The sequence below is a fragment of the Xenopus laevis genome, chromosome 2L, assembly GCF_017654675.1.
Source record: "Xenopus laevis strain J_2021 chromosome 2L, Xenopus_laevis_v10.1, whole genome shotgun sequence".
Lineage (NCBI taxonomy): Eukaryota > Metazoa > Chordata > Amphibia > Anura > Pipidae > Xenopus > Xenopus laevis.
The window spans coordinates 144,885,383-144,899,097 of NC_054373.1; positions in this window are offsets into that span (position 1 = coordinate 144,885,383).

The following is a 13,715-nucleotide window of genomic DNA, read 5'->3' on the forward strand; positions in this document are numbered from 1 at the left end:
AAACTTCTCAATGTACAAATTGGAGTTGTTTTGGAGTTCAAATTTGAGAGAACTGCTTTCATCAAATCAGGGGCGTAACTACAGAGGGCCAGTGAGGCCTTAATTAATGAGCAATTTTAATATATCTTGGTAAAATAGGCCAAATTATCAATATTTTGGGGCCCTTTATTGAATTTGCTATGGGGCCCAATAACATCTAGTTACCAGTGGCGTAACTACTCGCAGTTGGGCCCTGGTATAGGATTAGCACCGGGCCCCCCTGTCGGCCTCCCCCCTATGAATCGGGTGCCGGAGTACTGCTGGCATGCACGCTGTAAAATCTCCCCCTGCCCAGCTGCCCATGATTACAATTATGAAAGCTCCAGCGGGCCCCAAGGGGGTGCAGCCCTTCTGTGATTGCACCCCCCCACACCACTGGTAGTAACGCCACTGCTAGTTAAGCCACTTCATCCAATACTTCATTTTTAAAGGTAATGCAGTTCATTTACTCACTGGAATGGCCACATTACTGTATAAAATCATTGCTTGCAATATATTTTGTATCCCTTTTTAGTTTTGTTAGATATGGTGGACTATCATTATTAATAGTAGTAGTAGTATCATTTACAATATTTACTGCTTAGCGAGAGTAAACTTGCAGTTTCAAATGTAATGCACACAAGCCATCAACTATTGACTTGCAGTATAAACTGACCAGCTATTCTGCATTTGTCAAGGCAAGATGCTCACCTCATAGCATATATTCCCTGACCTCTTCTTGCTCTATAAGGGATGGTGATTTATCTTAAATAATATATATGTTTTGTTTAAAGGGTAAGGCATTTTTTAGTAGCTCAGGGCACAAAATGTCTCAATGTCCTTAATATAGATGTTGTTCATGCTACGTTTACTCTAATTCCATGTGGCCATTGGTTTAAACAGTGGTTTAATTACCTGGGGGTGCAGGTAGGGTTGAACAGGACCAGCTGGACACTGGGAAAAAACTTAGTAGGCACTGCCGACCCCAGCTTGCTCCCCACCCACGATTGCAACCACAAGGAGAAAATAAAAGGTATGAGGCATGTGGGGGTGGTGGCTGGCGGCAGGTTTGACAAGTGGAGGAGCAAGCTACTGGGGTGGGGGGCCCGGGAAGTGCGCCAGTGGGTCCTGGATATCCTAGTGTGACACTGGGTGCAGAAATGTGACTGCAGCCAGCCCTGCACCCTCTTCGGGCTCCATACATTATCTACAGTTCCCAGAGATGCATAAAGTAATAATAAGAAACAAAACAAAAAACCCATAATACTCTGGGTCATTACAGACTTAATTCAGATATGCCTGCTTAAACATTATGGGGCACATTTACTTAGCTCGAGTGAAGGAATAGAATGAAAAATACTTAGAATTTCGAAGTGTTTTTTTGGCTACTTCGACCATCGAATTGGCTACTTCGACCTTCGACTACGACTTTGACTCGAGCGATTCGAACTAAAAATCATTCGACCATTCGATAGTAGAAGTACTGTCTCTTTAAAAAAAACTTTGACCCCCTATTTCGCCACCTAAAACCTACCGAGCATCAATGTTAGCCTATGGGGAAGGTCCCCATAGGCTTTCCTGGTTTTTTTGAAGGAAGGAATTTCGTTCGATCGATGGATTAAAATCCTTTGAATCGTTCGATCGAAGGAAATGCAGTAAATCCTTCAACTTCAATATTCGAAGTCGAAGGATTTTACTTCGACGGTCGAATATCGAGGGTTAATTAACCCTCGATATTCGACCCATAGTAAATGTGGAAAATAAATGAAATGTGGAAAATAAATGAAAACAGAATTGTGTGAATACCTATTAAAGGTTAAATCAAATACAAAAGATATTACAAAAAGAAAAACAAAAAAGGGCTATTTCTCTGTTTGTTAGCTTTTAACCCCATGTTGACCAAAAATATAATCTGGTATGTGTTCTGATAGAAATACCTGGAAGTTAATTTAGTAACAATAATATTGTAAAATATTGTCAGTTTTATGCAAATACGTTAATGATTGTGTAGAGTTTTATAAACTTTACTTGTAGAGTGGTTAGTGTGTTGAAGCAAGTACAGAATTATGTATCTGCATACAACAGTTTTTCACTCGGTCCAAAGTAATCAACAGATCATGTAAAAAATGTGTTACATTCTTGGACAGAAAGATAGTTTCTCCCTCTAGTTCCATATCTTGTTTCTCTAGCTTTAACAGTTCTGAAGACTCATTTATGCTGAAACTGAACTCACATTCACACACATTTCCTCGCGATCAGTTACATGTAAAACCCCATTCAGTAAAGATACTTGTGTCAGAAGGTGCTCTTTGCACTTCCATATACTTGTGCACTACGCTGCTCAATCCTTCCTGCTGCCTGTTCCAAATCGAGTGCAGTTGCACCTACTGATGCAGAGGAACTAGGCTCGGACTGGCAATATGTGGACTCTCATACCTCCCAAAACTTGAAAATCAGGGGGACAAAAAGTTGTACCGCACTAAGCGTGTTGAGATTTTGTGACCATTCCCATTTTGTGACCGCACCCCCTAAATACCATGTCCATTTTACAAAATTTGGCAGGTTATGGAAAGTTTGAACACATTTTTGGGGGGTTTTAGGGCCATGTTTAATGTGTTATTACAGTTTTGCTAAAGAAGGTGAATTGCCCTTTAAAAGAGAAGCAAACCCTAAAGTAAAAAAAAACCCTACCCCCTACCCTACAGAGACCCCCCTCCCTTCTCCCCCCCAGCTTAGCTGCTACCACGGCAAATGCACCTAAATTTTTACTTACCCCTCGGTGCAGATTCTCTCCAGCAGAGTTCATGGGCACCATATTCTTCTCTTCGGTAATCTTCGGGAAGTAAGTGCCATAAACTCGCGGAAATGTCCGAAGCGCCGGGAGAAGACCCGAAGATTACCGAATCAGCTGAAGATGGCGCCCGTGAACTCCGCTGGACAGAATCAGCACCGAAGAGTAAGTAAAGACTTATGGGTATGGACTGAGGCAAATGCCAGAGGGGCTGATGCAAAATGCTATAAACAGTCACTATCTAGTGGGCTGATGGGGCCTTTGTGTACTCGAAATGTAAGGGCCTATTTTGAATTCCAGTCCAGACCTAAGAGAAACCCAATCTTTGGATCAGGTGGTAGCTCCAGGGTTCTCTCAGTTCCATGTGTCCATAAACGAGGGCACTTGCATAGAACAAATCAGGTGCACACGACACACGACTTGTGCCTGGATATGACACCATCTGCACTTGGAGAAACTTGGAAGTGTGAGCACAATTGCGTTAATTTTGATGCATTGGGCGCAATGTCCCCTTGCAACAATGCTGGAATTCTTGGGGAAAAGTTGCAACATGGTAAAAAAAAAGCTATTTGCCTCACCGAGTAGTGTATTTTGGTTCAGCGCTGGCCTAGGCACTGGTCCTCCATAAGCCAATTGGCACATGCGCAATGATGTAAGCAGCCGTGATGTCACAACATAATGCACCTGCACATGACGTAGCAGTGGAAGAGGCTTTTTTTGGGTGAAAGTTTTATTTACCATATAGACCCTTGAGTTTCACCTCTGGCCACACCCACCTATATGGCCCCTTCAAATCATATACTTTATTCACATATTTATGCTGCCTCTTAAGACATTCTGATAAATGTAGAGGTGGCCAAACTTTTAATATACAATACAAACCTAAAGACCAACATGCTGTTCCCGGTGTATATATATATATACAATATATATCAATATATGTGTATAGATCTGTGGGTTCATTTGCATAATTAAAGAAGATTTATCTTTGTTAGATAATCTAAAAGAATCTTGTCTGACCACCTAGATGAGATTACATGTTTTGCTTCTTTCCTGCAGCCTTACCCTGAGTATTGTGATTGACAATATATGTCAAACAAACACGATCTCTCACCCACCCACGGACGGAAATGGAAAAATTACTAGCAGCAATGTAAGCTCAAGCAAACATTGCTCCCCCAGCGCCAACAGCATAGCTTGCTAGGAGATGGAAGATTCGTGGGCAGAGCAATATACAAAGGCTTCTAGATAGCATAATTCATTAGACCAAGAATGAATCATCTAGTGTTTTGGTACCACGGAAATTGGCTTCCTCTTTTTACAGTTAAGCAGCAGCATTCAGAAAATGGTTGTTGTTGGAAAAAGACTGAATTAAAAATGCTTTGTGGTAATGGTCTTATTATATTAAACTGTTATTGAGGTAATTTATAGATTTTACAGAGTAGCATTCAAGGCAGCCATCAGAGGGGCACAGTTGGTACAGATGTAGGAGTTCAGCTCTGAAATGTAATATTTAGAAGTATTGGGTATAACTGGGCCCGACCATTGCCTTTATATTGACCAAAAGATTTTTTAACTCTTTGGATAAAACGGTTCTGATTATTTGTGTTCTGCGGGTGTCCTTCTATCAAAGTTCTGATTTTCAATGTAAAGAGAAATCAGTTAAAGTGCTCTACTCAGGAAGCACTGTCTGACTTTTTGAAAAAACAAATGGCAATACAAATGGCAACACAAATGGCAACACAAATGGAAGCCTACACAGCTCAGCAAAATTGCACTGAGGCACTTGTATTATATCATGATTTCAGGTATGCAAAGTACTTTTTTATTTGAGGAAGAACTCTCTGTATGCCAAGAAGTGTGTCTTTGAAGTCACAAAAAAAACCCTTCCTGGACTATATAAATTTCAGGGATGTGTTTGAGATGGGCCCTATTAAATTTTCTGCTTCTCTGCACAGATTGCACTTATGCAGGAGGAAAATCCAATGTGTGCTCGCCTCAAGCCTCGGAAGCCTTTAAATCGTTAAAGGAGATTTGTGCCTCTGCCACTATCCTCATAGAATGCCAATCCTCTTCTGCCTTACGTCATGGAGGTTGATGCATCCAATATTGGTGCAAGGGCTATCCTATACCAGAATAGAAATTACACCCCTGTCCTTACTTTGCTAAAAAGTTTTCTCAATCAGAGCAAAAATGATGATGGTAGTAATCAGGAATTGCTTGCTGTAAAGATGGCTTTTGAAGACTGGTGATATGTGCTAGAAGCGGTATTGCAGCCCATTACCATGTATACAGATCATAAAATCCAGAGTATATTTAAGCCCTCAGACAACTTGGCCCTAGACAGGCATGTTGGGCTTTCTTCCTTTACTGCTTTGCCTTCATAATTACGTATCATCCAGGTCCATCCAGAAAATGAAATAACCAGTATTTGAAGTGAACGCTTATCATTCTTATATGTATGTTTTATTAGTGCTGGTGTAATATTTAATGATATGTATGTATTTACAAGTAATGCTTTGTGTTGAGCCACATTTATAACTACCTTTTCTTTGTAACCAGGTATTCAGTCTAATTATTCAGTTTTGTGAGACTAGGTGACAACTTATTCCCAACATTTTCTGCTTTTCTTAAAACTGATTGTAATGTATGGTCTGTTTCTAAAATAGCTAGATTTCTATTCATACTATTTATCATATTAAATTGTGGACTGTATGTTAGTATACAAGAAAGTAGTAGTCGTAGACAGTAGTAGTAGGCATAAACAGAGTAATTCCTAACATAAGAGGAGGTAACATTATTTCTGAACTCCTAACAAAGGAAACAACATGGATTTGCTTTTTAGGTGCTAGACAGCCAGATGGTCTAAATTTTAACTTTGATGTTTCCCGATATGTATAATTATACTTTTTTGTCTCTATATTTAACTGTTTATTTATGTATATTCCCTTATGATGTTAAATTGTAAATATCTTTAGGCCTCTGGGAATACTCAAGGGGGCACATTTACTAAAGGGTGAAGTGACCCTCTACTTCGCAGATTTACTAACAGTTGACAGGCGTAACTTCACTAGTGAAGGAGATAGACTGTAGCAGTACTTCGCTCCCTAACGCCTGGCGAATTTGCACTCTGGCAAATGGAAGTAACTACGCAAATTCACCAAGATGCAGATTTTACTGAACGTAACCTCTTGCACCAGACTTGCCATCGCCACCTCAGACCAGGCGAAGTGCAATAGAGTAGATAGGACTTCCTCAAAAAATAGGTAAACATTTTTCCAAAAGTCCCAAAAAACGCTGGCGTCTTTTCCTTTTTCAGGGTGATAGGCTGAAAAATAGTGTAAATTTCATTTTGTAGCGGGTAACCGCCTTCCCCCTACATTTCCTAACATATGGCACATAAACTATACACTGGGCTCATGTGTAGGGCAATATAACAACTTTATTTAATTTTATTAAGGTTTCCCATGCTTGTGTAGTGTAATTTATTTGCTGCAACAAATACGTTCATTCAACTTTAACTTCCCGCCATATGCAAATTAGCCAATGCTAACGCAACTTCTCTTCACTTGGTGCAGTAACGCTAGCGCAACATCACCAGCGTTCGGTGGCCCTGGCGCAACTTCAGATTTAAGTGAATTAGCGTTGTCTCTGCGAATTTACGCCTGGAAAAGTGTTGAGATGTGAGCGAAGTGGACGCTAGTGCAAATTCGCCACTTAGTGAATCTGCCCCAAGGTGTTTTAGGACTGGTTATTTACCTCCTCCCTCCTATTCCCTATTGGCTCTCACTCCTTTAAATATCTGTATGTTTTATTATGTGAACAGCCTATGACTAAGTGTTCTTTGGTGACATGAAATGCTTAAGGCTTTTTTTTTTTTACTATAATGGAAAATAATTTATAAGAAATAATTTGAAGTTTTTAACCGTTAATTTATGGTTCCTGATTTCAACTACATTGGTCCGGAATGTTCCAACCTGCAATGATGTTTTCTGGTGCAACCTGAGCCAGAACTTTTGCCTGTGATGACTCTCCCATGGAGGTCAGGGGCCAGTCATCCCCAGAAATATAATTATCACCACTCTTCATCCTTACAATGCCTCCCAGATCCAAAAAGCTCAGTCCTAAAAGCCCCAAGATACTCCCACTAGCATGGCCTACATTCTCAATTTTGCAGCAGATCCAAAGTTCCAAACAACAACGACCTGGCGCGGGACGTGCAGCTGGGCCCCCCTCCGTACACCCGGAATCCAATGAAGTCAGTGGCGTGCAAGCTGCTGGGGGGGCCCTGAGGGGTGCGGGCCCTGGCCCAATCACACCCCCTGCCCCCCCTGTAGTTACGCCACTGGTTCCAAACAAGCTAGTCAACCAGTAGTTCAAAAGACTCTGTACTGTATCATTTGGTATGGTAACTATTTATGTGAACAGACGTTACAGATTTACAGACTGTTATTTCATCCTGTATTGCAGGGGGCCCAAACCTTTTTAACCCATGAGCCACATTCAAATGTAAAAAGAGTTGGGGAGCAAAACAAGCAAAAAAATATGCCTGGATGGCAAAAAATAAGGGCTGTATTCCTATGTGGTCTTGTAGCCTATATGGGGTTCTAATTTGCAGTATACTTAGTTTATATGCAATTAAAACTTGCCTCCAAGGCTTGAATTCAAAAATAAGCACCTGCTTTGAGGCCACTAAGAGCAACATCCAAAGGGTTGGTGAGTAAAATGTTTCTCTCAAGTCACTGATTTGGGGATCACTGCTGTATTGTCTGTGCCTTAAAATCTACTTGCTCCCTTCCATATGGTCTTTCTCAACTATTGGATCCAACTTGGCATGGATTTTATTGTTGATCTGCTACCTTCCCAAGGTAACAGTTACATGGTTGCTAATAGTTCACTTCAGCAAGATGTCTGGCATGGGCATTGTATTTTCAACAAGGATGACTTGTTTAGATAAATCTGAATTTTTGGTGTAGGTGGCAGATTTAGTAGATTACTGAAATATATCTGTATTATATCACCAAAGTGAGATCATGATAATCTTGTAAATTGAGAATCATGAGATCATGATAATCTTGTCAACTGAGAATCATGAGAATCTTGCCAATTGCACTAAAAAAGTTGAAGACTTGTTCTGACTTGTGTGAATTTGAATTGCTTACAGTCTCAATCACGCATATCCAGTGACTTCTTCTGAAGGGAAGTTAGTGTGAATCTAGAGACTCCAAATAATTTTTGCAATATCGATTTCCCCTGTCATTTATTTATTAATTCATGTATTTTATCTACAGCAACTCTCATCTTTAGGGAGCTGTTAATCTGTGGGGTTACTTAACATACCAGATGCCTCTTTAGCCTCTCTGTATAACCTGTATTATCTGGGTGCTTTAGAGACAGAGCAGATTTCTTTTTGGCACAGTACATCGATTACATATTTGCACCAATTAACATGCAAACCTGAGTTCTGTAGTGCAAGACAATGGAAGCTGCTATAAAATATTGCATGCTAAAATAGTAGTTGGGTTTTTTAAAGCAAAAAGGAAATGTATTATGTTTAAGCCTTCCAAAATGCTGAAAATAGAGTGTTTCAAAGAGTATGAAAACATTCATTTGAATTGCAAAGACACTCAGCACCATTTAAAGGAACAGTAACATCAAAAAAATTAATTTTTTAAAGTAATACAAATATAATGCAGTGTTGCCCTGCATTGGTAAAACTGCTGTGTTTGCTTCAGAAACAGTACTATTGTTTATATAAATAAGCTGCTGTGTAGCAATGGGGGCAGCCATTCAAAAAAGAAAAGGCTCAGGTTACACAGCAGATAAGCTCTGTAGAACATAATGATGTTATCTGTTATCCACTATTTAACCGGTGCCATATAGACTTTTTTTCAATTTCCGACATTGCTACACAGCAGCTTCTTTATATGAACTAAAGTAGTGATTCTGAAGCAAACACATCAGTTTACATTTTTTTCCTTTAAGTTTATCAGAGGTCTTACATGCCTTTTCTGACATGCACTGATTTAATTTTATGCTACAGCACTGCACTTTTGTCAGGAGTGCTCCACTTTGGATTCAAGATGGCGGCACCTATGGCAGTGTAGTGATGTCATTGTGCTGCATTACGATGTCTTTGCGACATGCTTTAGCACAACAATTCAATGCTATGGTAAGTTGCACTCTAGAAACCAGATTGCTGAAATTGCAAACTGGAGAGCTGCTGAATATAAAGCTAAATAACTCAAAAACAAAAAATAATAAAAAATGAAAACCAATTGCACTATAAGTTAATTTAAAGGAAAACAACCCATTTAAAGCAAGATTATTATAAATAATTAAACTCTTACATAGCAAAATATGTTTCATATTTATGAAATGTTTTTGGTGTGTTAACATTGCTGTTTATATTTCCCCAATGGTTTCTATCACAAAACAATTAGTAGTTGCACTATTAACTCACCTAGCAAAGTCTCTCTTTTTTGCCTAGTTATAGGATCTATTGTCCAAAAGTCCATAATGCAGAAAGCTCTGAAATTAAGGAATGATATTTCTCAAAATAAATTTAGGCAAACAGTTATTTTTACATGTCTTTTGTCTCTGTAATAATAACACAGTACCTTGTACTTGATGGTAACTAAGCTACATAAATCCATGTTAGTACAAAACAATGCTGTTGGCCTTTTTAATGTTTAAATGAGTTTTAGTGATCCAAATCTATCTTAAATCAACACACTCTTTTTTTAAGTATGACTATATATTAATACATTATGCATTTTTCCACTATGTAGAACTTACAGTGATAATGAATATTTATGCTAAATCCCAATGGGCCCAGACCCCCCAGTCCAACGCTGCCTAGATATCAGGGGCGTAACTATAGAGGAAGCAGACCCTGCGGCTGCAGGGGGGCCCAGGAAGTATAGGAGCCCCAGGATGTATAGGGGCCCCATGAGGCCCTAATTCATATACCATTGCAATAAATATTGATAAAACAAGTCAACCTCTAAATATTTTGTAGGCCTGATAAATGATTTGCTGTGGGGCCCAGTAATTAGGCCATTGGATATAAAACGAGTTATCCGTTAGCACTCAGGAGACAAATCACCTGTCAGTAAACCTCAGAGTAACTATTAAGGGCCGGTCTTTTTCTTTGAGCAGCATCACTTCATAAATGTTGGCGAGTTCACTCACTGAATATTTTGATTGCATTTTTTTCATTTTCCATTTTTAAGCTATTATTAGGTATGGCATAGATGATGGTATGTAGGGACCCTTAGGGCAAAACTTGTCTGTGCCTGCTAAGCTATTTTAATTAATAATCTGCATTGATGAACCAAACAATGATTATTTCTAACATGAATGTACTGTATGCTTGTACTTTTAAACCCGGAAATCCAGCTCTTAATTCAGCTTTTTGCCGCCCCTTCTTAGCTGGCTGCTCGCTGCCGCCTGAGGCAAGGGTCTCTCCTTTCCTTATGGCAGGAGCAGCCCTGCCTGCAGTGTTGGACTGACCCACAGGGGTACCAGGAAAACTCCCGGTGGGCCAAGGTGTCAGTAAGCCCTCTTACTTCTAACAATTTGGCCTATTTCATGGTCATTCTCTATTTCTTTATGGGGAAAAAGAGGCTTAATAATGGAAGAATAAAGTATAGTAAGTAGATCTAAAAGAATAGGAGAATAAAGAGGTTTAGTGAGGAGGGGAGGAATAATAGTTTGAAAAGTGGGCTCACGGTCTAAGGTTTTCTGGTGCGTTCCTGGCATCCCAGTCCGACACTGAATACCTGTATATTTTATTGCTCCATGGAATGCTCCTTGTTTTTTCACCTAATTTGAGCTTTGCTTAAGATGTAGATGTTGAACATCTGCTCTCTGATTCAACATTCAAGGACTCTTGTTCTATCTGATCTTTGGTCAGGTTGGACTACAAGCTTCTTCCAACAACTTTTAATTTTCTGTTCCTTCAAGAGTTTTCTGGTTTCACGCAACAACTTAGTTGATGGCAGCACCTGAGTTAAAGGATAGAACAACCATAAACACGGTTTATCAGAAAAAGTAATTTTCATTTAAAAAGTTAATCTTTATTATAAATAAATTAAAAGCATCGGGTCAGCATGCAAAAGATACAAGGACTCATCCACTTGACACATTTCATGGCATCAGACACTTCCTCAAAGGTGTGATGTCATCATGTACACTACGGGGCAGAATTGTTGTTTGAATAGCAAATTCGAAAAAAAACAATTCGAATTTTTGGGTCTGGGCTATTCGATGGAATATTAGACATTATAATTTTTTCTCAAATAACCTCCTATTCGAGTTGTGTGTATATTCAAATTTATTAGAGTAAACAAAATCACATAAATTAGAAATTCTATCTCTGATATATCTGCCCATAAGAACTGTGTTTAGAGTTGTGCTATGTGGTGCTATCTGGGAGCAACTCCGGCCAAAAGCTGCACAAGAGGTAATCAAAGGAGCACTTTAGGAAGAAGCCAAACTGACTGGTTTCCTTACAGGGATTGTTCACCTTTAAATAATCTTTTATTATGATGTAGGGGGTAATATTCTGAAACAATTTGCAATTGGTTTTCATTTTTTTATTATTTGTAGTTATTTAGCTTTTATTCAGCAGCAAATCTGGTTGCTAGGGTCCAGATTACCTTGGCAACCATGAATTGAATTGAATGAGAGACTGGAATATGAATAGGAGAGGAGCTGATTAGAAAGATGTGTAATAAAAAGTAGCAATAATGATACATTTGCAGTTTTACAAAGCAGTGCCCCCCATTTGAAGGCTGGGAAGAGTCATAAGAAGGCAAAAAATTAAAAAGCTCTAAGAAGAAATAATGAAGACCAATTGAAAAGTTGCTTAGAACTGGCCATTCTATAGCATACTGAAAGTTAACTAAAAGTTGAACCACTTCTTAACCCTTTAAGTGCCACAGAACGTAGAATCTACGTTCTGTGGAAAAGTATCTTGAAATGCCACAGAACGTAGATTCTACGTTCTGCAGCATAAGCGTGCGGGGAGCTCAGGAGCGGCTTTAAATGCTGCTCGCTCCTTCCCCGCTCGCTCACAACCCCCTAGGCAACGAGCGGAGCGGGTGGGAAAGGGGCTCCTGAGGCGCGATCGTCCAGGGGCCCCCAAAAACGCAACAGACGCACGTGGCTGCGCGCTGCTGCTGCTGCCTGCACTTCCGGGTCCCTCCAGCGACGCCCACGCATCGGATCAACGGATCTGGCGACTCCCTCCTGCTTCTCCACTCCTCCTGCCATCATGGACACAGATCTGCAGCTACACACCCCAGGTTAGTGTAACACACACACAAAATACACTTACACACACTTTATACACTAATACATGCTTAGATTTACACTTACACACACTCACATACATTTTTTGGGGGATCAGGGGGGTCACACACACTTGGGGGGGGTACATACACTTGCACACACAAACACATGCACATAACATGCAATTTACCAATTGTGCACATGCGCACACACATACACTGTTGTGTAGCTTTTTTTTTTTTTTTTCATATTGCATTGTTGTGTTTTTGGCTCAAAAAAATGTTTTATTGCCTTTGCGAATAGCGTATTCGCTAACCGTACTGTGCAATACCTTTTGTATGTTATTTCGGTGATTATTTGGAAATTTTAGGGATTTTGGTGCATTGTTAGCCATTTTATTGCATTTTCAGCGCTGCATAACTGTTGCTTGCTTTATTCTGTCCGTAAAACCTATTTTGCCAAGCTATAATATTCAAACTGTAATTCTGATGTCTGATTACACTAGTCTGAAAAAAAAAGCATAGATTTTTGTGGTTTTATTGGATTTTAGTAATTTTATTTGAATTTCACACTTTCTGTATTATTTTGTTATGTCTTGTAAATTTTATCTACTATATATCCAATTGGGCGTCTCTGTGCGCCACATAGTTTGGTAAATCTGTGAATATTGGGCATGAAAGTGTTCAGTAGACACCTGTCGTTCATATTTAGGATGGTTTATGCGGATACTTTACGAAATGTGGGACATATAATGGGGTAAAATTCAAGCTTCGTGACGATTTTCAGAAATTTGATAAAAACCGTTACGTTCAGCAGTACTTTGCAGTTTGGCAGTTTGCAGTAGAAACACATATTTACCCATATTGGATTCGTCAGAATGTGTACTTTCTGAAAATATATGGTTTTCTGGGGTCTCTGTACTGTTAGGGGGGTCTAATGTCGCATAATACACACACCAGGTGCTTATATTGCAGCAGCCAGCGCGTCAGCTGTGAAAATGTATATACACTATTGTCATTTGGGGGTCTCTGTGCGCCACATAGTTTGGTATATCTATGCATATTGGGCATCAAAGTGTTCAGTAGACCCCTGGCGTTCATATTTAGGATGTTTTATGCTGATACGTTACGAAATGTGGGGCATATAATGGGGTAAAATTCAAGCTTTGTGACGATTTTCAGAAATTTGATAAAAACCGTTACTTTCAGCATTGCTTTGCAGTTTGGCAGTTTGCAGTAGGAACACATATTTACCCATATTGGATTCGTCAGAATGTGTACTTTCTGAAAATGTATGGTTTTCTGGGGTCTCTGTACTGTTAGGGGGGTCTAATGTCGCATAATACACACACCAGGTGCTCATATTGCAGCAGCCAGCGCGTCAGCCGTGAAAATGTATATACACTATTGTCATTTGGGGGTCTCTGTGCGCCACATAGTTTGGTATATCTATGCATATTGGGCATCAAAGTGTTCAGTAGACCCCTGGCGTTCATATTTAGGATGTTTTATGCTGATACGTTACGAAATGTGGGGCATATAATGGGGTAAAATTCAAGCTTTGTGACGATTTTCAGAAATTTGATAAAAAACGCTACTTTCAGCATTGC